The sequence below is a fragment of the Aquarana catesbeiana genome, linkage group LG06, assembly GCF_042186555.1.
Source record: "Aquarana catesbeiana isolate 2022-GZ linkage group LG06, ASM4218655v1, whole genome shotgun sequence".
In the NCBI taxonomy this organism is placed as follows: Eukaryota; Metazoa; Chordata; class Amphibia; order Anura; family Ranidae; genus Aquarana; species Aquarana catesbeiana.
In genome coordinates this window covers 320,455,104-320,480,233 of record NC_133329.1, presented here as the reverse complement: position 1 = coordinate 320,480,233, position 25,130 = coordinate 320,455,104, and the positions used below count along the sequence as shown (strand labels likewise).

Sequence of the window (25,130 nt, the reverse complement as noted above, 5' to 3'; positions counted from 1 at the left end):
CCCATTTTTCCAAACAGTCTTCAAATCTTGAAGGTTCCGTGGGCCTCTTCTATGAACTGATCTTTAGTTCTTTCCATAGATTTTCTGTTGGATTTAGGTCAGGTGATTGGCTGGGCCACTCCAGCTTTATTTTCTTTCTTTGAATTCAATTGAGAGTTTCCTTCGCTTTGTGTTTGTAATCATTGTCTTGCTGAAATGTCCACCCTCATTTCATGTTCATCATCCTGGTAGATGGCAGCTGATTTTTTTCAAGAGTATCTTGGTACATTTTTCCATTCATCCTTCCTTTAATATAACGTTTGCCAGTACCGTATGCTGAAAAACAGGCCCACACCATGATCTTCCCACCTCCAAACTTCACTGGTGGTATTGGGGTGTTTTTGGGGTGATGTGCTGTGCTATTTGACCTCCAAACATGGTGTGCATTATGGCATCCAAAGAGTTCAATTTCGGTCTCATCTGACCAGACTATATTCTCCCAGTAGAAAATGGGTAAGGTTAGCCCAGATCAACCACCATAAAATAAATATTAACAAAAACAGGCTTGTATCAGGCAATCAACTACATAAAAAATGCGGGATACCCGTTAGGGATGTCCTGGAGCATATAAGAAAAAACAAAGAGAAAATTCTCTTAGGACAGAAAACCCTCAGGCACTGTCTGGAAAATATATTCTCTCAGTATTTCATAGGCTTGTCTAAATGTTGTGTAGCAAACTTTAAACAAAAGCTTCAAAATGCTTTTTCTTCAACAATGGAGTCTTGCATGGTGAGCGTGCATACAGGCCATGGCAGTTGAGTACATTACTTATTGTTTTCTTTGAAACAATTGTACCTGCTAATTCCAGGTCTTTCTGAAGCTTTCCACAAGTGGTCCTTGGCTCTTGGACAACTCTTCTGATAATTGTTTTCACTGCGCTGTCAGAGATCTTGCAAGGAGCACCTGGCCATCAGTTGAGACTGAACCAGCTGATATTCATTTGCACTGACAAGGAGCAGGATTGCTTTCTAATTACTGATACATTTGAGCTGGTGTCTTGGCTTTTCATTCCTTTTTGCATTCCTTTTGAAAATTTCACGTCAATAGCAACTTTAGAATTTACCTAGAAAAATGTTGACGTGTTCAATACTTATTTCCTAAACACATTTTTTAATGTACTGTGTGTATGGGGTATTAGCATACAAAATTCTTGTGAATACTGTTTTTCTTTTGTCAACATTCATGCATTAAATATAACTGGAATTCAAGAGTGTATTAAGGAAGGACTTCAGTCTAAACAAAAACTTTAGTATAGTTTTTCTGGCAAAGCAGTTTTAACCTCTAAGTTGAACCTTTTAACAATTCTGTCACAGTTTGGACTAGCTAATTGGTTTTAAAAATAATTTTATTGAGTTTTCCAAAAAACAAGGAAATAATATTGAATGCAATTTAATTTTAAAAACAATAGACTAGATTATAGTAAAGGGGCATGACTCCATAATAAAAAAATAGAGAATAGAAAGAGCATGTAAGCAAAAGGTTAATAGAAAAAGTTTATTAAAGGGTAAATAACACATGTCTGAATGTAGATAAATGAGTATAATAATATTGAGATAGGTTGGCCCATGAGGAGTCCCTCGTCTGTCAGTCAAGACATGGCAATCATGACTAGCTAATCTGTATCAGACCTCTAAAAATGTATTAGCACAAATAAAAAAACTATTTCCAGCACACCTACCAGCAAGCCAGCCAATTTGCATTAAAAACAGAGGTTTGCCTTTATATGTGGAAGCTGCACTGCCCTGTCAAGGCCCCTCTGTTCTAACTCTAATCTTTGTCTCCTTTTTGGTCTATATAAAGAAATGAATAAATTAAAGAGAAATTAAATGAGGACCCCTTCAGCTGCTGCTGTTCTTTGCTTGGCTTCTAATGTGTGCCTGTGTCTTTGAGTAATGGACTGCCTCCAGGAATACCTGCCTTTAATTTACCCATTGATATAGACATCAATATGCTCCAACATGGAGACTCTTAAAAATTTGAATTGGGACAACAGGGCAGAGGGCATTGACGAGGCAGTGCAGCTTCCACACATATTTACAAATGTTGCGATTGTTGCCCGATGAATCGTGGTAAAATCGTGCAAACAGAATTGCTCCTGTCGCCCAAAAGAAGTTCCAGAACCTCTTTTGGGCAACAGGCGTACAGCAATTCTGATTGTGCGATTTTACTGCAATTCATCGGTCGACAATCACGGCAAAATCGCACCACGATTGGGGTGCCATTGGAAATTACAGTGATCACAGGCGCCGATTCGGGATTGTGGGCAGAATCACAGCAATTCTGCTCGTAAACCGGGACACCTAAAAAAAAGATGTGAACAGGGCCTAAGCCCTGATGAAGGGGTAGTGTGTTTGGTCCCCAAAACACGTTGGCTTTATTCTGCTATAAATCAATTTTATAATTAGATTACCTTGGGCTCTTGGACATTTATTTGGCACTCTCATTGTGTTATATGTGTGTGGAGTCATAACTCTGGATCCTTTCCCTGTTTCTAAAGGTGGTCCCCCTTTTGTGGAGTGCTGACGAACTTATGCCAGTGTGCCCAGTGACAATTTCAATGACCCTTAAAAAAATCTGAATCTCCCTGTTTGTTCTTGTATTTACACCAGTCCCAGGAACACCAGACCAGTGAAAGTCAGCAACAGTGTTTCTGATCGCTAGCCACTCCAGTACCAATGTCACCTGACCATTGTAAGCCAGCAACAGTGTTCCTGATCACTATCACACCAGTAGTCACGCAACAGTGTTCCTGATCGCTGCCACACAAGTGCCAATAACCCAAACTATTGCAGCCACACGAGTCCCAGTGTCACCAGACCAGTGCATCCAGCAAGTGTTTCTGATCGCTAGCCACTCCAGTCCTAGTGTCACCAGACCAGCGGAAGCCAGCAACAGTGTTCCTTATTGCTGTCACACCAGCAGCCAGTCAGTGTTTCTAAGTGCTACCATGCCAATGACCCAAACTAGTGCAGCCATCAACAGTGTCCCTGAGCACAGTCACCAAAGTACCAGTGTCACCACAGCCAATGCAACCAGCAACAGTGTTCCTGATCACTGCCCCACCAGTCCCAGTGTTGCCAGACCAAAGTAAGCCAGCAACCGTGTTCCTGATCGCAGCCAAACCTATGACAGTGTCACTAAACCCTTTGCAGCCAGCAACAATGTTCCTGACCTCTAACCCACACCATTGCCCATGTCACCAAAGCAAATGCAAAATCAATAATGTCCCTGATTGTCTCCACACCAGTACAGTGTCACCAGTGTCAGTACAGTCAGTAACAATGTTGCCTTTGCCTGCCGTCTGTACTGAACATGCCCTGTTTATTGACCGTGTTTTTTTCTGACTCCTATACCGATCATTGGCCTGTTTCCTTACCACACCTCTGCCTGCTGCCTGAACTGCCCCATCTGCACATCCCACTAGGTTCTTGCGAGACACCAATCTCAGTACCTACACACAAATGCACTCCTGGAACCACAAGAACTCTTTTGCTCATCCTTTGTTTAGCCTACTTTACTTCCTGACCAGTGGCATTCCTGGGGGCAACCACATACTAGTAGGCTAGGCTTGCTTGGCTTATAGGGACTGCTATCGATGATGCAACACGTAGCTATATCCCCTGACCATTCATACAGCATAAAGCCACTTTCACACTGAGGCGCTTTACAGGTGTTTTAGCGCTAAAAATAGCTCCTGTAAAGCGCCTCTCCTGGTGCGTTTGCGGGACATTAAAAGTCCTGCAAGCAGCATCTTTGGGGCGGTGGAGGAGCCCATTGGAATGCATTGCCAGTGCTGCCAAAGCGCTTTGACAGCAGCGCTACATGGGCGCTAATAGCCCCTTCGTTAAAAGTGCCCCTCTAGCGGCCGAAAAGCGCCTCTAAAACTAGCGACGCTTACCGCCGATGCCCTCACCGCCCCAGTGTGAAAGTAGCCTAACAGTAAACTGTTTTTAACACAATGTTAATTTTTGTGATACACAAGATACAATATGCAGTAGATAATCATTCCAAACTTTGAAAAAGTCTCACATGTGGTATTGCCATACTCAGTAGTAGTAGTAGTAGTAGAATGTGTTTTGGGGAGTAATTCTAAATATGGCTGTGCTGTGTGTAAGAAATATACACAGGAGTATTTAAACTAGGATTAAGGAGGAGGGTGAACTAGAATTCCATCGGGCAGACAGGTCAGTTAAGGGTCAGATATTAATGGAGGGTGGAATGGGGATAGATGGGGCAGGGTTATGGCAGGTGACAAGAAAGTTCCCATGTTGCAATCAATTATTGGAAATGATAGTGCCATTTGTACTACTAAACAAGATATGAAAAACACCAGAGCAAAATGTAATAATGCATTAAAGTGTTTTTTCACCAATGCCAGAAGTCTGCCAAGCAAAATAGGTGAGTTGGAAGCTCTGGTGCATGAGGAGAGCTATGATGTAATCGGTATTGCTGAAACTTGGCTTCATTCTTCACATGACTGGGCTATTAATATTCCTGGCTATGCACTCTTTCGGAGAGACAGGGTAAAAAGGAAAGGTGGCAGGGTCTGTCTCTATGTGAGAAGTGATCTCAAAGCGAGTGTGAAAGAGGACCTGGTTGCTGGAGAGTGTGATGAGTCTGAAGCATTATGGGTGGAACTGCATATAGATGTGCGTAGTTCAAAGTTAATCATTGGAGTTTGTTATAGACCACCCAATGTTAATGAGGAAGTAGAGACTCGGCTCCTTGCACAGATGGAAAGGGCTGCAAGGGCTGGGATGGTGATAATAATGGGGGATTTTAACTACCCAGAAATTTACTGGAGTAATGGCACTGCTGAGACAGTTAAAGAGCAAAAATGTATAAACCTATTACAGGACAATTTTATAGTCCTGTTTTTTGAGGCCCCAACTAGGAATGATGCTCTGTTGGACTTGGTAATCTCAAACTATGCAGAGCTTATTACTAATGTTCATATAAAGGAACATCTAGGTAGCAGTGACCATAACATGATTTCATTTGATGTTAGCAGTAAGCAAAAAACGCATACAGGAAAGATAAAAACGCTTAACTTCAAGAGAACAAATTTTCCAAGGATGAGGGCTGCTCTCCAGGACTTGGACTGGGAGGGAAAATGTGGTATCAATGGGCACAGAACAGAAATGGAAATTCTTCAAAGTGACTGTTTGTGAACTCACTGCAAAGTATATTCCCATGGGCAATAAGTTTAAAAGGCTAAAAATAAAACCTATGTGGCTCACGGCCAAAGTTAAAAAAGCTATAAACAATAAGAAAAGAGCTTTTAAAAAATATAAAAATGAAGGAACACTAATGTCGTTTAAATGTTACAAATAATATCACAGAATATGTAAAAAGGAAATCAAGGATGCAAAAACTCAAAACGAACGTCAGATTGCAAAAGAAAGTAGGACAATCCCCACAAAATTCTTCAAATATATTAATAGTAAAAAGGTCAGGTCTGAGCATGTAGGCCCTTTACAAAATAATCTAGAGTGGGTGACTGGGGACAAAGAGAAGGCACATTTATTAAATACTTTTTTCAGCTCTGTGTATACAAAGGAGCATGGGGGAGCTCATGTCCATAATGGGGTGGTATTGACACAGCCCCAAATGATCCACAATTGCTCAAAAGGGATATGGTCCAGAAATATTTAGACAGAATAATTGTGGATAAAGCACCTGGACCAGATGGCATCCACCCACGGATCCTAAAAGAACTGAGCTCTGTAATTTCAAAGCCATTGTATCTAATTTTAAGGGACTCATTAATGACGGGAATAGTACCACTGGATTGGCGTAAGGCCAATGTGGTGCCTATATTTAAAAAGGGAACAAAGTCTTTACCAAGTAACTATATAGACCTGTTAGTTTAACTTCTATAGTCAGGAAGATACTGGAGAGTTTAATAAAAGACCACATAGACGAGTTCTTGCTGGAAAAAAATATTTTAAGCAACAGACAGCATGGATTCATAAAAGACAGAAGTTGTCAAACAAACCTGATTTATTTTCATGAGGTGGTAAGTAAAACCTTGGACAGAGGGGTGGCGGTGGACGTGGTATACTTGGATTTTGCAAAAGCGTTTGACACAGTTCCCAACACACGGCTCATGTGTAAGGTAAGGTCTACAGGCTTGGAAATATCAGTTTGTAAATGGATAGAAAACTGGCTAGAAGACAGAATTCAGAGAGTATTGGTTAATGATTCTTACTCTGAATGGTCTAAGGTTATCAGTGGTGTACCCCAAGGTTCAGTGCTGGGACCCTTACTTTTTAATATGTTTATAAATGATATTGGGTCTGGGATCAAAAGTAACATTTCTGTCTTTGCAGATCACACTAAGCTATGCAGTGGAATAACGTCCTTACAGGATGTCTCCAATTTACAAGCCGACCTCAATGCACTGTCTAATTGGGTGACTATGTGGCAGATGAGGTTTATTGTTGATAAATGTAAAGTTATGCACTTGGGGGCCTAAGAATATGCATGCATCATACATACTAGGGGGAGTCAGTGGTGGAGAAAGATCTGGGGGTTTGGTAGATCATAAGCTCAATAATAGCATGCAATGCTAAGCTGTGGTTTCCAAAGGGAGCAAAGTCCTTTCTTGTATTAAGAGAGGTATGGACTCGAGGGAAAGAGAGAGAGATCATTTTACCCCTGTACAAATCATTAGTAAGACCTCATCTGTAATATGCAGTTCAGTTTTGGGCACCAGTTCTCAAAAGGGATATCAGGGAATTGGAGATAGTGCAGAGAAGGGCAACCAAATTGATAAGAGGCATGGAGGAGCTCAGCGATGAGGAAAGATTAGAGGAACTGAATTTATTCACTCTTGAGAAGAGGAGATTAAAGGGGGATATGATCAGCAGTCAACACTGAGGACAAAGGGGCACTCTTTACGTCTAAAGGAAAAGAGATTTCATCTCCAAATTTGGAAAGGTTTCTTCACAGTAAGAGCTGTGAAAATGTGGAATAGACTCCCTCCAGAGGTGGTTCTGGTCAGCTCAGTAGATTGTTTGAAGAAAGGTCTGGATTCTTTCCTAAATGTACATAATATAACTGGGTACTAACATTTATAGGTAAAGTTGATCCAGGGAAAATCCGTTTGCCTCTCTGGGATCAGGAAGGAGTTTTTTTCCCCTGCTGTAGCAAATTGGATCCTGTTTTTCTGGGGGGTTTTTTACCTTCCTCTGGATCAACTGTGGGTATAGGATTGGGTATATGGGATTGTATGATATTTATTTTATTTATTTATTTATTTTTTATGGTTGAACTAGATGGTCTTTTTTCAACCTGACTAACTATATTAAATATATTTTCTTTTTCTTTCCACATCTTTCATAAAGGTATGACAAAAAAGATTTATTATGCCTCTTTAAAAAAATACTCTTGGATGTTTACTCTCTAAAATTAGGTTATTTTGTAGGCATTTCTACTGTCCTGGAACTCTAGGGTGTAATTCAAAATATGTCCATGCTGTGTTTGAAAAAGATCTTATTAACTGATAGCTGTGGGTAAAAAAATAAATGTAATCTTCAAAAGACTCACTATGCCTCTAATTATATACGCTGGATGGTCTGCTTTGCAAAATGTGCTCATTTTGTGGGTGTTTCTCCTATCCTGGAACATCAGGGCCTCAAGAATTGTAAATCATATGCATTATTTATGCACCCTGAAAGCTTGAAGGTGCTTCTTGGCTTTCGGGTCCTCTATGCTTCTAAGCAACAAACAAGTCTCACGTGGTTATCCCCATACTCAGAAGTAGAAGAATGGGTTTTAGGGTAATGGGGGGGGGGGGGGGCTGGGTTGATTATCACACCCTATGTTTCCCCTCACTTTTTGGGTGCCAAGCCAGGGTCACAAGAGAGGCCTACCCTAGGGTGGGTTCTTTGGGTTAGGCCAGGCATTGAAGAGAGTTACTAACCCTTGCACGTAGGGTAATACTTGGCCTGAAGGCGTTCTTGCCAATGCCCGGGACCAGGCAGGAGTCAGTCATGTGAAAAGTCAAACATTAAGGCAGCCTCTTAACTCAGAGATGAGCCATATGTTTGCAGTACCCAAAGTACGCAGTTCCTTCCTAAGCTGCTTTGTCTCATGTTCTACAAACTTGTACTGATATGTGTTGCATTCGAAGTGATGGCCTGAGTCTCTGTCCATTCCAACAGTCAGTGTACCTAAGTTACCTCACTCACAGTAACAGAATGGGGTTCCGCTGAACACATAGTGCAAACCAGAATGTGACCATTAATACCATCCTACAGCTGAACTGTAGGTCAAATTGGCTTTTATTTAATTCTCTTATTTCCTTCTCCCTATTTGGGCCACTAGAGGGAGCGGCGCTCTATACATGGATGCCCATGTGCGCATGAACCAGATACAGAAGGGGATGGGCGTTAGCGCCGCCCTCTAACGGCTGGAAATGTTGGGTGGAACACAAACACACCCGCACTTCCGGGCCGCACTCTTTGTACGATTGACCCACTCTGGATGCACGCGCAGGACCGGATATGACGCCGCATAAACTGGCAGTGTGGGTTGGAACGCAGGGACATCCACACTTCCTGGATCTATGACGGCATGCTTTCCAACGCGCGCTGTAGGACAATGAGGGACCCCGGGGCTGATGGAATGGATGCTAGCAGCCCCTCCCCTCCCCCCCCACATGGAGTCATGGAGAGAGAGATTGGTGAGAGTAGGTTTTGGCCTGATATTTCCTTTCGGGGGGGATCGGGCTATGCACTACTATGTACATGATATTGAACACCTGCATTAGCCAGATTGCAGCTAGTGTAATGCATATTAGGCAACTAACAAGTTTTCACCCTGTCCAACACATTTGTTAGAATGATTCAATATCAGTGTGGCTAATGGATTGGTCTGTCGGCCACCCTGCACTTGGTGACATTAGCGTAGCGTGTTGCAAAAGGGAAAAGTTCTGCTCCTTTGGTTGGAACCAGCTCATGTTGATGGGCGTGGCTTAGTAGGGTAGTGGTCACCTGGGGCGTGGTCATATGGATGTATATATTGGGGCACACAGGACAGAGGAGCCACAGACCGCCTAGGCTCTGAGGAAGGGGGCACGCCACTGAAACACGTCAGCCGTTTAGCCGTTTGGAGTGCCATCTTATACCTCCCGTCATCAGGTCCTGTCTGCAGGTGCCAAGGGATGCAGTTTGATTGCTAAGAAAAGCCTGTATTCACGTATGTTTGTGAGTAGTTTCATTGTTTTTATACTTTTATTAAAACCTTTTATCAGTAATGCACTAGGTCGGTGCGCCCTCCTTTTTTTTCTTTTTTTTTTCCTGTTTTTTCTTTAGTTGTATGAATACCCATTGTTCTGAGGAGGGCTGCAAGATTATAGACTTTGCTTTACACCAAAGAATGGACCACACCACCCGTGTCTAGCAAAACACTGGAGCGCAGGAGATGATTGTTTTGCTAGCTCTTCTCTTCCCATACCTACTGACCAGGTCATAGATCTCTGTAATGTAACTCCACTCCCGGTGACTGGTATAGATAGAAAGCTAGGGAGGGAGTCAAAGCACTGACCCCCCTCGCTACCGGAGAACCTGTCACCTAACAGGTACCATGCCAAGAACTGGTTGCAGTTTCTCCTTGAGATTACTCCTTAACCCCTGTCATAGTGATGTTTCACATAGCCCATATTGTGGTTATGCACCCGACCTCTTTAATGATATGCTATATCCTCACATGCACCCACAGCCAGTGCAAGGATATCTGCCTACACAGGCAAAGGTGCATTTTGATGCTGTCCCTCCCCCCCATCGTCATCCTGCCACTCCCTCCCCTATCTTTCGCAATGCAAGCCCCCACGGTCTACAGCCCCCTTACTACCTCCTTCATGTGACATCTAACAATATTGAAAATTTGGGCTGTGCTGAACTGCCGCTAAATGGCAGTGTAATGAAGGGGAGGAGTTATGCATTCCCCGCTTCCCTCTCACTCGCTACGGGGCAGATGAGGCAAACTAAAACTTCCATGCTGCGCCCGGTAGGAGAGAGGGCACAGCTTTAGTGATACATACATCCCAACTTTTGAACAGAATGAGGGACACTTGAGGGAGGAAGTGACCCGTGGAGCGAGTAGCTTAAGTGGCATGGTTAAACAAAAGTTGGGCCTCCTTGTACCTAAAAAATATGCTTTCACTGCTATGCCACAAGCAAGAGTCTCACAAACACATATAAACTCCAGCACAATATCACAAAAAAAATGAAAAGCTTCCATTGTATAGGGTTTTGCGCACAGTGAAAAAATACAAAAAACACTTTATCTGAGTCTACCTTAAAGTAGACCTTCTTTAAAATAGTCAGGGTCTGCATAGCAATGGATAGTCAGCCAAGCCAGAAGTCAGGGATCAATGCAGTGGAACAGCAAGCAGGATCTGGAGCCAGAAGGGATGTCAGCAAAGCCAGTCTTTAAACAGGAATGCAGGAGATGTTTCTTTTGATGTTGACCAAGGCGAAAGCAGAGCTCCTCTGGACTGGACGGCTTAAGTAGGCAGGACTGAGGAGCAGGATATCATCAACAGCTGAGTAACTGTGGAGAGAGATGGGAGCTGGCAATAAGCCGACAGCTGAGTGGCCAACTCAGAGAAGGAAGGGCTGCGCCCAGCCCTTACAGTACCCCCTCCTCAACGACCCCTCCCCCTCGGCGGTCCACCAGGCTTGAGGGGAAAACGTCTATGGAAATCACGGAGGAGGACAGGGGCATGTACGTCCGAGGATGAGACCTAAGAGCGTTCCTCTGGACCGTACCCTTTCCAATGCACCAGGTACTGTATGCGTCCACGGAACCTACGGGAGTCAACAGTGGACTGTACTTCATACTCCTCATGCTTCTCAACCTGTACAGGGTGAGGACGTGGCACCGAGGTGGTAAAGCGGTTGCAGATCAAAGGTTTTAATAAGGACACATGAAATACATTCAAAATACGCATATTAGAAGGAAGGTCTAATGTGTTAGCCACTGGGTTAATCCTGCGAAGAATGTGGAAAGGCCCAATAAACCGAGCTGCAAACTTCAGTGAGGGAACACGAAGTCGGAGGTTGCGAGATGACAGCCAGACCCTGTCCCCAACCTGGTAGGAAGGCGCAGGCAGGCGTCTATGGACAGTATGGAGTCTGTACCTATCATTAGCATGACGCATGAGCACAGAGATGCTCCTCTAACACAGGAATACTCTGCGGAACAAACGAGTCAGGCAACATGGAAGGTTGGAAACTATAATTTGCCATAAATGGGGACAATCGGGAAGCAGAATTCAAGCCTCTGCCCACGGTAATAGGTCTGACCAGTTGTTATGATGGTCAAAAATAGAGCAACGTAGGAATTCCTCCAATGACCGATTGGCTCGTTCTGCGGCCCCATTAGACTGCGGGTGATACGCAGATTAAAAAGCAAGCTGAATTCCCAACTGTGCTCGCCAGAACCGGGACACAAACTGACTACCCCTGTCTGACACAATCACCTTGGGTAGCCCATGTAAGCAAAAGATCTTCTGAGCAACTATGGAAGCCAGTTCCTTAGAAGTGGGCAACTTCTTAAGTGGAATACAATGACACATCTTTGAGAACTGGTCAACCACCATAAGGATAACTGTGTTGCCCTGGGAGTTGGGTAACTCCACAATTAAACTCATAGACAGGTGGGTCCAAGGCCTCTCTCCATTGGGTATGGGTTGTAGAAGGCCCACTGGAAGGTGTCGTGGAGTCTTACTCTGAGCACACACAGAACAGGCAGCTACGAAAGCAGTTACATCAGCACGTAGACTAGGCCACCAGAATTGTTGGGAAATGGCCCAAACGAGTTGATTCTTCCCAGGATGGCCAGCTGCCTTGGGAGAATGGTAAGTCTGGAGCACGGCAGTACGGAGACTCTCTGGGACAAAGCAGCGGTCACAAGGTTTCTCAGGAGGAGCATGAACCTGAGCAACAAGAATTTTGTTACCCAAAGGAGGTGAGACTGGTGCGAACTGTAGCAAGAATAGGAGGAATCACAGGAACCGGAACCGACTCCAACTTGGAAGTGGAGGAAAATTGTTGTGACAAGGTGTCAGCCCTTACCTTCTTAGTAAGAGTTCCAGGTAAGAATGAGACAATGTAATTGAAACTTGACAAGAAAAGAGCCCATCGCGCCCTTCTGGGAGAGAGGCGTTTAGCCCCAGACAAGAATGTGAGATTCTTATGGTCAGCAAGAATGAGAACCGGCACAGTGGTACCTTCGAGGAGATGTCTCCATTCTTTCAGGGCTAAAATGATCACCAACAGCTCTCTGCCACCAATCTCATAATTGCACTCCGCAGGTGACAATTTCTTGGAAAAGTAGCCACAAGGATGCATAGTGCTCTGAGGTAGGACGTTGAGACAGAATGATGCCAACACCAGTCTCAGAAGCATCAACCTCAAGGATAAAGTGTAACGTAGGATCAGGATTTGCCAACACAGGAGCAGAAACAAAGGCAGCCTTGACACTCTCAAAGGCCTTAATGGACTCCGGGGACCAACTCTGTGGGTTACCTTCCTTTCTGGTCATATCAGTCAGGGGCTTGACCAGAGATCAGAAGTTATGAATAAACTTCCGATAATAGTTGGCAAAGCCCAAAAAATGCTGCAGAGGACGTAAACCCACAGGTCGAGGCCACTGTAGGACTGCCGAAAGTTTCTCTGGGTCCATCGAAAAACCAGCAGTGGAAATTACATAGCCCAGGAATTTAACCTGTTCACGATGGAACTCGCATTTCTCCAGTTTACAAAAGAGATTGTTCTCTCTTAGTTTCTGAAGCACACGACAGACATCTGTGTGGTGGCTCTCCAGGGACTTGGAAAATATAACGATGTAATTGAGATAAACCACCACACATAACTGCAAAAAATCTCGGGGGGACATCATTGATAAATTCCTGGAAAACTGCCGGGGCGTTACAAAGGCCAAAAGGCATTACGAGGTACTCATAATGGCCTGTTCTGGTATTAAACGCAGTTTTCCACTCGTCGCCCTCCTTAATCCTCACAAGATTGTATGCCCCTCTCAAATCAAGCTTCGTGAAAACCGTTGCTCCCTTGAGGCGGTCAAATAACTTCGTAATCAACAGAATCAGATAGGCATTCTTAATGGTGAAACAATTGAGACCCCTATAATCAATACAAGGTCTCAGTTCACCACTCTTCTTCACAAAGAAGAAACCAGCACCAGCAGGAGACGAGGATTTGCAGATGAAACCTCCAGAAAGGTACATCTGCAACATACTCCTCCGTGGCATTATCCTCCAAGACTGACAAAGGGTAAACCCGGCCATGAGGGGGTATGGCACCAGGTTGAAGGTCAATTGCGCAATCATACGGCCAATGTGGAGACAAACTACTGGCTCGACCTTTGACCAAAGACATCGCTAAAATCGCGGTACTCCTCCAGCAGGGAGGAGAGTGAAGAGGTGCACAAGACCTTGGCTACCTTCTGGAAGCATGCCTCACTGCATTGTGGTGATCAGGAGAGAACCTCAGCAGGGAGCCAATCAAAAGAAGAGTTGTGCCTCTGTAACCAAGGATAACCAATAACCAGCGGAAACTTAGGTGAGGAAATAACTTGGAATTGGATTATCTCATGGTGAAGAGCCCCTACGGCCATGGACAATGGAACCGTCTCATGAGTCACATGGGCAGGCTGTAGAGGTCTCCCGTCAAGAGCCTCAATGGCAAGTGGTGTGTCACGCAGCTGCAGCGGAATCGAGTGCTTCAATACAAAGGCAGCATCAATGAACAGGCCTGTAGCCCCAGAGTCGATTAGAGCCTGTATCTCGACGGACGACTCAGCCCAAGAAAGGGTTACCGAAACCAGGGGCTTATCCTACTGTAGAACTGGGGATGAAACGCCACCTAAGGTCTGTCCATGACAGGACCTCAAGGTTTGGGTGTTCCCTGGACGGGTAGGACAAGATTTCAAAAAGTGACCTGCCTAGCCACAATAAAGGCACAATCCCTCCCTCCTCCTAAAGGTTCTCTCATCCGCAGAGAGACGAGTGAAACCCAAGTGCATGGGTTCACCTTCACTGCTCAACTCGTTACCATGAGGCATGGGAGGTGACATACAGGAGGCTTCCGCAAGCGCTCCTTAAAAGAGAGTCTTTTTCTGAGTCTGAAGTCAAGGAGAATGGCAAACATGATCAAGATCTCCAGCTCAGTGGGTATATCTCGGGCTGCTATCTCATCCTTGATGGTATCCGAGAGACCATGAGAAAAAGTAGCCAAAAGGGCCTCATTGTTCCATGCAACCTCTGCTGCCAGAGTACGGAATTCAGTGGCGTAGTCGGCAACAGTTCTCGCACTCTGATGGACATGAGGCACTTGGCAGCAGAAGCGGAGCATGAGGTAATGTCAAATACCCTTTTAAACGAAGCCACAAACTCAGGGTAACACAAGACAACAGGTTTTTGCATCTCCCATAGAGGGTTTGCCCAGGCAAAGGCTCTCTCAGAAAGCAAAGATATCATGAAACATACTTTGCTTCTGTCCGTGTGAAACGCCTGGGGCAGCATTTCAAAGTATATCTCAACCTGGTTGAGAAACCCTCTGCATTGGACTGGATTGCCCCCAAATTGCTGGGGAAGCGGAGCGGAACCAGACATACCTCTTATAGAGGTAATACTCGAGGCGGGTGCCTGCACAGAGACTGGAGCAGCAGCAGGGTTGGCCTGCAACATAGATTGTATCGGGGCGGCCACAGTGGGAGATTCCAGGAGATTCATGCGACTCAGGAGTGTTTGTAACGCCATGGCGAACTGATCCATGTGGTGATCCAGTTCATCCAATCTGGAAAAAATATTACCAACAAGTGGATTGACTGCATCTTCTGAATTCATGGCCTTCGCCTACTGTCAGAAACCATGAAAACAGACCGAGACAGAAGTACAGTTAAATCACACTTGTTTAATAATAAAAGTAAAAGAACAAATGTAGTCAAAACATAGCCAAAGTTCAGTAACTGGAACGGATACTCAGCCAAGTCAGAGGTCAGGGATCAATGTAGTGGAACAGCAAGCAGGATTTGGAGCCAGAAGGGATGTCAGCAAAGCCAGTCTTTAAACAGGAACGCAGGAGATGTTTGTTGTGATGTTGACCATGGCGAAGGCAGAGCTTCTCTGGCTCCTCTGGACTGGACGGCTTAAGTAGACAGGACTGACGAGCAGGATATGATCAACAGCTGAGTAACTGTGGAGAGAGATGGGCTGGCAATTAGCCGACATCTGAGCGGCCAGCTCAGAGAAGGAAGGGCTGAGCCCAGCCCTGACACTCTTTCCTTTTATAGAAAAGGGGAGGGAAGCTGAACCCCAGCAAAAGCCTGCGAACACACCAGGGAAAGGTGGCAAAACATTAACCCTTTCCCCCTGACCTGGGCAGCCGGGTGCTAACTAGATAAACAGTGGGCTACCACAGTGGGCTACTATAACTTCAAAAACGTTACAATTTCAAAAAGCTCCCCATGCCACTGGTCCAAATCATTTGGTGGAGGGGGGGATTATGGTATGGGGTTGTTTTTCAGGGGTTGGGCTTAGCCCCTTAGTTCCAGTGTAGAGAACTCTTAAGGTGTCAGCATACCACGACATTTTGGACAATTGCATGCTCTCAACTTTGTGGGAACAGTTTGAGGATGGCCCTTTTCTGTTCCAACATGACTGCACAACACTGCACAAAGCAAGGTCCCTAAAGACATGGATGAGCAAGTTTGGGGTGGAGGAACTTAACTGGCCTACACAGAGTCCTAACCTCAACCCGATAGAACACCCTTTGGGATGAATTAGAGTGGAGACTGCGAGCCAGGTCTTCTCGTCCAACATCAGTGCCTGACCTCACAAATGTGCTTCTGGAAGAATGGGCAAACATTCCCATAGACACACGCCTAAACTTTGTGGACAGGCTTCCCAGAAGAGTTGTTATAGCTGCAAAGGGTGGGCCAACTCAATATTGAACTCTACGGACTAAGATAGGAATGCCATTAAACTTCATGTGGGTGTAAAGGCAGGCGTCCCAATAATATGGTAATATAGTGTATGTTGCACAGTGTTCAAGCCCGTGCCTGTGTTGCCACATACAGTATATACATACAGGAGGAGGAGGGTGCAGATCTGCTGGAAGTGGAAAGTGCAGATCTGCTGGGAGTGAAGATGGCCAAAAAGTTAGAGGGGTTTTTAAACTAGGCGATGGGGGGGAGGGTCCAGAGGTAAAGATAGTCAGGGCGGAACATATTCCAGAGGGTAGTATTGGGGGCATTATTGGTAGGTTGACTAAAGCACATAAACCCAAGGTAAATATAGTAACAAGTCCTAATTGCAATCTCGGAAACGCCCAATAAGAGGATAATTTGCGACCGGTCTAAACTACGTGGCATGTTCACCAATGCCAGGAGCTTGGCGGACAAGATGGGTGAACTAGAGATACTGTTGTATGAGGAGGATTTGGATTTTGTGGGAATTTGAGACCTGGTTCAACAGCTCTCATGATTGGCTGGCAACCATTCAAGGGTATACCATTTATCGCAGGGATAGAGAGGGTAAAAAAGGGGGAGGGCTATGCCTATATATCAAGAATAATGTACAAGTGAATGTGAGAGATGATCTCACTAAGGGAGCTAGGGAGGAGGTGGAATCCTTATAGGTAGAGCTCCATAGGGATGAAGCTAAAGGAAAAATAATACTGGGAGTTTGCAATAGGCCCCCTAACCTGAGGGAGGAGAAGGATACGGACCTCCTATCACAATTTGGGTTAGCAGCAAGGATGGGAAGTGTTATCATAATGGGGGATTTTAATTATCCACACATAGACTGGGCGGAGGAAAAAACGCATTAGCCTTAGACTCACCAGTTCCTAAATGTCTTGCAGGACAATTTCATGGGTCATATGGTAGCCTCACCAACTAGAAATAAAGCGTTACTAGATCTACTGATTACCAACAATACAGACCTAATCACGGATGTGGAAATATGGGGCAATTTAGGAAACAGCGAACACAGGTCAATTGGCTTCAGTATAAATCACACAAATAGGAAACATGAGGGGAATACAAAAACACTGAATTTCAAAAGAGCCAACTTCCCTAAACTACGAACCTTGCTAGAAGGCATGATTTGGGATAAAATCTTAGGAAGAAAGAACACGAAGGAGAGATGGGTTTGCTTTAAGGGCATATTAAATAAGGGCATTAGCCAATGCATCTCATTGGGGAAAAAATTTAAAACAGCGAACAAAAGTCCTGGATGGCTTAACTCAATGTAAAAATGCATATAAAAGCAAAGGAGGGCATTAGCCAATGCATCCCATTGGGTAATACATTTAAAAGAGCTAACAAAAGTCCTGGATAGCTTAACTACAATGCAAAAATGCAAATATAAAAGCAAAGGAGAAGGCCTCAAAAAAAATACAAGGTTGAGAGATCATCATCAGCATTCAGACTTTATAAAGAATGCAACAAGAAATGTAAGGGTGCAATTAGAGCGGCTAAGAAAGAACATGAAAGACACATAGCAGAGGAGAGTAAAAAAAAGATCCCAAGAAATTCTTTAAGTATGTAAATAGTAAAAAGGGGAGGACAGACCATATTGGCCCCATAAAGAATGAGGAAGGGCATCTGGTTACAAAGGATGGGGAGATGGTGAAGGTATTAAATTTATTCTTCTCCTCGGTCTTCATGAGGGAATCGGGGGGCTTCAGTAACCAAAACTGCAGTGTTTATCCTCATGACACATCACAGGAAGCACCTCCATGGTTAACAGAGGACAGAATTAGACTTGGGAAACTTAACATTAATAAATAACTGGGACCAGATGGCTTGCACCCAAGGGTACTTGGGGAACTCAGTCAAGTAATTGCCAGACCATTATTCCTAATTTTTATTGACAGTCTACTGACTGGAATGGTACCAGCTGATTGGAGAAAAGCCAATGTAGCACCAATATTTAAAAAGGGCCCAAAATACATCCCTGGGAATTACAGACCAGTTAGCCTAACATCAATAGCATTCAAGCTCTTGGAAGGGATGATAAGGGACTATATACAAGATTTTAGTAATGAAAACAGTATCATTAGCAGTAATCAGCATGGATTCATGAAGAATCGATCTTGACAAACCAATCTATTAACCTTCTATGAGGAGGTGAGTTGCCATCTAGATAAAGGAAGGCTCGTAGAGGTGGTGTATCTGGATTTTGCAAAAGCATTTGACACAGTTCCCCATAAATGTTTACTGTACAAAATAAGGTCCGTTGGCATGGACCATAGGCTGAGTACATGGATTAAAAACTCGCTACATGGGCAAGTTCAGAGGGTGGTGATAAATGGGGAGTACTCGGAATGGTTAGGAGTTGGTAGTGGGGTCCCCCCAGGGTTCTGTGCTGGGACCAATCCTATTTAATTTGTTTTTAAATGACCTGGAAGATGGGGTAAATAGTTCAATCTCTGTATTTGCAGATGACACTAAGCTAAGCAGGGCAATAACTTCTCCGCAGGATGTGGAAACCTTGCAAGAAGATCTGAACAAATTAATGGTTTGGGCAACTACATGGCAAATGAGGTTTAATGTAGAAAAATGTAAAATTATGCATTTGGGTCTACACACTGGGGGGAGAACCTCTGGGGGAATTTAGGATGGAAAAGGACCTGGGTGTCCTAGTAGATGATAGGCTCAACAATGGCATGCAATACCAAGCTGCTGCTAACAAAGCAAACAGGATTTTGGCATGCATTAAAAAGGGGATTAACTCCAGAGATAAAACAATAATTATCCTGCTTTACAAGAGTCTGGTCTGGCCGCACCTAGAGTATGCTGTCCAGTTCTGGGCACCAGTCCTCAGGAAGGATGTACTGGAAATAGAGCGAGTACAAAGAAGGGCAACAAAGCTAATAAAGGGTCTGGAGGATATGAGCTATGAAGAAAGGTTGAGAGCACTGAACTTATTCTCTCTGGAGAAGAGGCGCTTGAGAGGGGATATGATTTCAATATACAAAATACCATACTGGTGACCCCACAATAGGGATAAAACTTCTTCACAGTAGGGAGTTTAAAAAGACACGTGGCCACTCATTAAAATTAGAAGAAAAGAGGCTTAACCTTAAGCTACGTAGAGGGTTCTTTACTGTAAGAGCGGCAAGGATGTGGAATTCCCTTCCACAGGCTTGGTCTCAGCGGGAGGCATCGATAGTTTCAAAAAACTATTAGATAAGCACCTGAACAACCACAACATACAGGGATATACAATGTAATATTGACATATAATCACACACATAGGTTGGACGTGATGGAATTGTCTTTTTTCAACCTTACCTACTATGTAACATATTAATGCCCCTCTATTGCATTGCAAAAAAAGTTAACAGCTGAAAGCTCATTGAATGCTATAGTCAATAAATCTTTTAGGAATATGAGGTCTAATATGAGCTTACTGAATGTAATTGAAAGTAAAATATCTACAGTATTTAAAGGCAAGCATTTTAGAATTATTTGAACTGTAATCTCGTACTGCAGCATAGAGTGTAAATGCATCTATTTCAAGACTTGACAAAGTCACAGCCGGGTCAAAATGTTTACATCTTGCTAGGCAGATTAGGCACGATGGATTGTTTTTAGCAGCAGCAACTCTGACTTCAGGATGCCTATTGTGTTTAATTCAGCTAAGTGCAAAGCCTGCATGTCTCTGTTTTACAGCAGTGTTATGCATTATGTTTATTAAATTCTACACATATGGGAACTCAAATTCTGTGCTTTATGCAGAGTATATATATATGCATGGCTAAACACTTGTCAGCAGTGACTTTGATTACTAGATTCCTTTAGCACTTTTGCAGCTGAGCAAAATATCTACCGTATATGCTTTTTTTCCACAGTAAAATTAATCATGCAAGCTCAATTGTGTACATATGGGAACTGATTTGCTGTGCCTTGTGGATTTTTTTTCTTTTTTTTTTTTTTTGCACACTATTGACGATTATTTTTAACTGTGCAATATTCCCTTTCATATTCCAACTTGAATATTAAAGGGAATATTGCACAGTCAGATCATTTGTATGGCCATGAAATGCTTTTATGATGCTTTAAAGTGTTACTAAACCAGGACTCTACATTCACTATATCTGGTCGTACACAGAACATGATAATGCAATTATTTTAGTAAATATAAGCTGCTAAGTACCTTTTCTCCTCAGCAGTATATAGCAGTCTTGTGACTTCTATCAGTGCCTGGTTAAATCTTGTAGGAGGAGTTTTCATACTGCACTGGCTGTTCTATCAGGATCCAGGACCCCTGACCCTCTGAAGAAAAAAACTCTCTAGCAATACACACTAAACTAAGCATGTGCAGCCTGACTCCAATAACTCTGTCTTATTCGGACATCTTTTGGAGTCAGTGGAAGAAGGGGAGGATCAAACAGCCTTTTTACACAATACAGATAATTAGTAACTTAGGTTCCATAGTGAGTATAACAAGCATCCTTTACTGCATATACAGACTGATTTTACTGTTGTGGGTTTAGTAACATTTTAGGTTTACCTTTAGGGGGGCATTTCATGCTAGGTGCTGTTTCCTGCTTTTTTCCTCATGAAAAAACACAGTTAACTGCAATGACACACACAAAACAATATGTTTCTGTGTGTCATGTTCGGACCAGAATGCAGTGTTTCAATTGTGTCCCAGAGCAGTGTGATATTATGCACTCTGCATGATACTACGTTCTGCATGGTCCTGCATGTCACTGCACAGCAAATGTAGCACCCCACACTGCTGTGCAGTGACATGTATGAAGTATCTGTACACTTCATATATAAAAAAAAAAGGAACAGTGTAATGCAATAAAACATTCATCACACAGCCCCCTGACGCATGGCTCTGCAGCCCAAAAGTGTCCGCAAACCCAAAATTTATTTCCTAATTAGAAAAGGCTCTCAAACAAAATTTCCTGTTTGTGTGCCGATAGCTTTAAAATCTTTATAAATAGAATTTACATTGTGCTCCTGCCAGTTGCCTGCACTTTCCTATTCCTAGTGGCAACATGGTTCTGCAGGCTGATGTGGCCTCTTCACTGTTGCCACCCATGTGTGCATGTTCTAGCTGTTTCTACTGAAAAGCCCTGATTGTGCAGAACATACTCTGCAATGGCAAAAGCGGAGTACTGGAAGAAAGAGTAACAACATAACAAGTATCTATCCCAAGGCCAAGTCCATGCAGTTGGGAGCAGAAGAAAATTGATCACATGACCTGGATTGCAATCCTATTGATGACTCATTGAGTCATTGCTTGAAAAAGGAACCAATTAGCTGTTCTGAAACGCGTCGCATGTTGATGACATCACTTCTGGTTTGCTGTCCACGCTGGTTGTTGGTCCCTTCCCGGTGACATCACTTCCTGGATTCGGCTTCCATGCTGTCTCAGACAGCCTAGCTGTCTTCCCAGTATCCAGGAGAGTTGTGGCTTCCATCTGCTGGCCACTTCAGAATATGCTACCATAGAATTACACCTCCCGATATCCCAGAGACTCCTTGGGACTACCAGAATGCCGAACCACCTGCCATATTACTAATATGATGTGCTCCTACCCATCCACACTTTTGTAAATGTTTTTAACCCTTTTGGGGAATATACACTTTTTCTTCTGTGTGTAGAGGCGCCTTTTTTTCTTTTTCTATTACACCATCCATGCTCACCCCCTAGTGTCCTGTCATCCCCTCCTCCAGTGCTCCCCCAGTATCTTGCCCCACCCCCCACCTCCCACTCTAGTACCCTGTCATGTCCCCCCTCCAATGTTCTATCACCCCCTCCAGTGTTATGCCCCCCTCAACTCCAAGTGTCCTACACCCTCCATTGTGTTTCCCCTATTTCCACTCCAGTGTTCTATCACTCCCTCCAGTATCACCCCATCCCCCTCCAATGTTGTGTCCTGCCCCCCCACACACACACTCCAGTGACTTTCTCCCCTCCCCACCTCCCCTCCAGTGTCCTATTATGTGTCCCCGCTCCTCCCCCCTTCTTTTGGTTAATTAGGGGGACTGCAGTGCACTCACCTCGCTGCCTCCTCCTCTGCTTTGTCCCCAGCCGCAGATCTCCTCATCCCTCTCCCGGAAGTGAGACGTTTCTCTGGGATTAGCTCAGTATCCCGGGAGTTGGCTCTAGAAGCCAGTATCCGGTGGCTGAGTGCGGATCGCGCGTTCCTAGGACAGAACATAGAGAAGGAGGAGGAGAAGGGACAGGAAGTGCCGACAGCCATCTTTCTTCCTGGCAGGTGTGCAGAGAATACGTCTGTTTGCGGCTCCGCACTCACCCTCAGCTTATTTTTAATTGCTAAATGCAAGCAGGCGAGTGGAAATTTTGAGGGCTGTGTTAAATGTTTTCAGTGAATAAACTCTCTTTCCCCCTGAGGAAGAAAGAAATTTTGAAAGGCGCTGGGAACAGCCGTACACAACATCATGACTGTATATTTGTATTGTTAGACCCCAATATTTTTTTAACTATTTACATGTGTCAACAATTTTAAAATATTTGTTAATAAATATGACTTTTTATTCATGTATATGTGTGGACATATTGAATGCCTGAAAAGTCCCATCCAGATATGTTTGTTGTTCTATGTAAGGTGTTGGAATTCACCTTTTATGGGTGGGAACACTCTTTCTTAACACATATTTTTATTTGGCCGGCTGGTAGATGAACATCCCAAAAGGGCAGTATACACACCAAACTGACCGATTATAATCAGAAATCCAAACTATTGACCTCCCAGTTTTCAGACAAGGGGTGCCAGGAGGAGTTCCTTGTTATTGCTGGTTGGTTGTTTATTGGTTGGACTAAATTGACTTTTTTTTTCAACCTAACTATGTAACTATATGGCAAGGGAGGTGGAGAGCATACCTAGAGAGAAGATCCTGAAAGATAAAAGTACCCAAAAAATCAAGACAGACTATTTGATCTGGCATATATTTTTAAATTTAGATCACAGCTCACATCGTGAAGAAGATTATTTCCAAACATTGGGACATCCTAAAAGGAGACCACATTTTGGGCCCCAAGTTACCTTCAAGCCCAAGATCTACAGTATCTCACAAAAGTGAGTAAACCCTCACATTTTTGTAAATATTTTATTAGATCTTTTCATATGACAACACTGAAGAAATTACACTTTGCTACAATGTAAAGTAGTGAGTGTACAGCTTGTATAACAGTGTAAATTTGCTATCCCCTCAAAATAACTCGACACACAGCCATTAATGTCTAAACCGCTGGCAACAAAAGTGTGTACACCCCTAAGTGAAAATGTCCAAAGTGGGCCCAATTAGCCATTTTCCCTCCCCGGTGACATGTGACTTGTTAGTGTTACAAGGTCTTAGGTGTGAATGGGGAGCAGGTGTGTTACATTTGGTGTTATCGCTCTCACTCTCCCATACTCGTCACTGGAAGTTCAACATGGCACCTCATGGCAAATAAGTCTCTGAGGATCTGAAAAAAAGAATTGTTGCTCTACATAAAGATAGCTTAGGCTATAGGAAGATTGCCAAGACCATGAAACTGAGCTGCAGCACGGTGGCCAAGACAATACAGCGGTTTACCAGGACAGGTTCCACTCAGGTTTCACTCAAGATCGACCAAAGAAGTTGAGTGAAGGTGCTCAGCGTCATATCCAGAGGTTGTCTTTGGGAAATAGATGTATGAGTGCTGCCAGCATTGCTGCAGAGGTTGAAGGGGTGGGGGTCAGCCTGTCAGTGCTCAGGCCATGCACCGCACACTGCATCAAATTGGTCTGCATGACTGTTGTCCCAGAAGGAAGCCTCTTCTAAAAATGATGCACGAAAAAGCCTGCAAACAGTTTGCTGAAGACAAGCAGACTAAGGACATGAATTACTGGAACCATGTCCTGTGGTCTGATGAGACCAAGATAAACTTATTTTGTTTAGATGGTGTCAAGCGTGTGTCACGGCAACCAGGTGAGGAGTAGAAAGGCAAGTGTGTTTTGCCTATAGTCAAGCATGGTGGTGGGAGTGTTGTGATCTGGGGCTGCATGATTGCTGCCGACACTGGGGAGCTACCGTTCATTGATGGAACCATAAATGCCAGCAAGTACCGTGACATACTGAAGCAGTACATGATCCCCTCCCTTAGGAGACTGGGCCATAGGGCAGTATTTAAACATAACGACCCCAAACACACCTCCAAGACGACCACTGCCTTGCTAAAGAAGCTGAGGGTAAAGGCGATGGACTAGCCAAGCATGTTTCCAGACTCCATTAGGGGCGCCTGAGCGCCGCCCCCATCTATCCACGGTCGCCACCCCCATGCTCTATCCATGTCCGCCACCCCCTATTCATGCGTCCGGCCCCTTTCAGGACGCCGGGCGCATGAATTACAGAGGCAGGGGTGTTTTTTTGAAGCACCTGATTAGAGCCAGAAGCTCTACTAGGTTTCAAAATAGGCTCAGGGTGCTGAGCATTGTGCTACGAGCCCACCCAGGTGTTACAACAGTAAATGAATGTTCGCTATTGAAACACCGATGCTCAACCCGGCCAATCAGAAGCAGGACTGAGACCCATTTTCTGATTGCCCAAAAAGAGAAGAGTCCCAGTTGGCCACCAAAGAAGAGGAAGGAAACAGAAGCCGCGATGCCCATGGAGAGCAGGGGAAGGGGAAGCAACCGCCGCCGAGCAGGGGAAGCCGACGATGAAGCCCTGGAGAAGTGCTGCCCACCATAGATGGGGTAAGTGCTCCAGACCCGACTGACCAGGGGGGTGCTACTGCTTGCGCCCCCCCCCAAAAAATTACCACTGGCTGCCACTGGTGAGCAATGCAGGATTTATTTATAGGCTAGTTGCCTTGCTGCCATGCAGAGCTACATCACTGACATAGAATAAGTATGCATATCAAGAGTTCTGACTTTGTTCTGACATACTGCATGCTTGTTCTGGGTCTAGCTAGGGACAAGTGGCGAATTAGCATTTTCAGAAGGAGAACATCACTGTTACTCCTAATAGCATCTTATAGGTGGTTCCATATAAAGTATATCCTGATATTAGGATTTAGTCCACAGCTTTGTTGAAGTCTAGAA

General features: G+C 44.2%; 1 protein-coding gene across 3 annotated transcripts in view; it reads left to right on the top strand.

The window, feature by feature from the left end:
* PPP1R1C (protein phosphatase 1 regulatory inhibitor subunit 1C) overlaps positions 1-25,130 on the top strand; it is a 119,718-nt gene that overhangs the window by 2,314 nt on the left and 92,274 nt on the right. Inside the window, exon 1 of one of the 3 annotated variants that reach the window (XM_073633742.1) lies at positions 23,027-23,141. The exons of the other annotated variants lie outside the window; for them this stretch is intronic. The gene's annotated coding sequence lies outside the window, so the exon portion shown is untranslated. Of the gene's footprint in view, positions 1-23,026; positions 23,142-25,130 lie in introns of those variants that run through there. 3 annotated transcript variants of the gene reach the window in all.